At 40.6% G+C, this 1,069-nt stretch overlaps 1 non-coding gene across 1 annotated transcript; it reads left to right on the top strand.

The window, feature by feature from the left end:
- Window positions 1-870: 870 nt before the first annotated feature.
- LOC116084008 lies at window positions 871-1,002 on the top strand. The gene has a single exon (XR_004115987.1). It is a non-coding gene; the product is annotated as a small nucleolar RNA SNORA17 (small nucleolar RNA).
- Window positions 1,003-1,069: the final 67 nt, after the last annotated feature.

The raw sequence follows: 1,069 nt of genomic DNA, 5'->3' as shown, positions 1-1,069 counted from the left end.
GAGGAGGAGGAGGAGGAGGAGGAGGAAGCAAAAGAAGCAGAAACAGCTTTGAAACTCTTTAGAATTGCCTGGTAGTGGTGGTACAAGCCTTTAATTCTATCACTTGGGAGGCAGAGTCAGGCTGATCTTTCTAAATTCAAGACCAGCTTGGTCTAGAGAGTGAGTTCCAGGATACCAAGGCTAAACAGAGAAACCCTGCCTTGGGTGAAAGGGGTGGGAGGCATAGAACCAACAATAACCAAATAAAAAAACACACCCAAACGTATGCAACACAAAGAAAGTGGTTCTAGGAGGCAAGTTAACATTTTATGTAGCACTAAGTGCCTACAAAAGAAGAAGAAGAAAAAGAAGAAGGAGGAGGAGGAAGAGGAGGAGAAGGAGGAGGAGGAGGAGGAGGAGGAAGAGGAGGAGGAGGAGGGAGGAAGTTAGGAAGGAAGGAAGGAAGGAAGGAAGGAAGGAAGGAAGGAAGAGAAGAGAAGAGAAGAGAAAAGAAAAGAAAAGAAAAGAAGAAAAGAAAAGAAAAGAAGGGAAAAGAAAAGAAAAGACATCTCATGTAATCAACCAGCAGTACACATGGCAGCTCTAGAGCTGAAAGGAGAAATAACACCCAGAAAAAGCAGAAGGCAAGAAATAAACAAACTCAAGACTGAAAACCAATAAAATCAAAACAAAAATACAAAGAATCAGTGAAAAGATGGTTGGTTCTTAGAAAAAAATCAATAAAATTGATAAACCATTAGCCAAATCAACTAAAAGGCAAGGAAAGAAGATCCAAGTCAAGAAGATTAGAGATGAAAAAGTAGACATCATGACAGTAAGGAAATCCAGAGAATTTGTCATAAGGCCACACTTTAAAAATATATACTCCATCCTACCCCTAGAGACGTTGCAGGCATGGCTGCTATCTCACATGTGTGTCCATAGGTGACAGAGAGGAGAAAGTCTATGTCTCTTTTAAATGTTCTGACCTATGAACATCTGAATAATTAGTAACCTACCATTCTCTGAAAAAATGAGCCTGAGATGACTACCAGTCTGGCACCAAGAATATCCAGATGAACTCCCAAGG

This window comes from Mastomys coucha, unplaced genomic scaffold (assembly GCF_008632895.1).
Source record: "Mastomys coucha isolate ucsf_1 unplaced genomic scaffold, UCSF_Mcou_1 pScaffold8, whole genome shotgun sequence".
NCBI lineage: Eukaryota > Metazoa > Chordata > Mammalia > Rodentia > Muridae > Mastomys > Mastomys coucha.
Note: the sequence above shows the minus strand (reverse complement) of the source record. Positions and strands in the feature narration are given on the sequence as shown.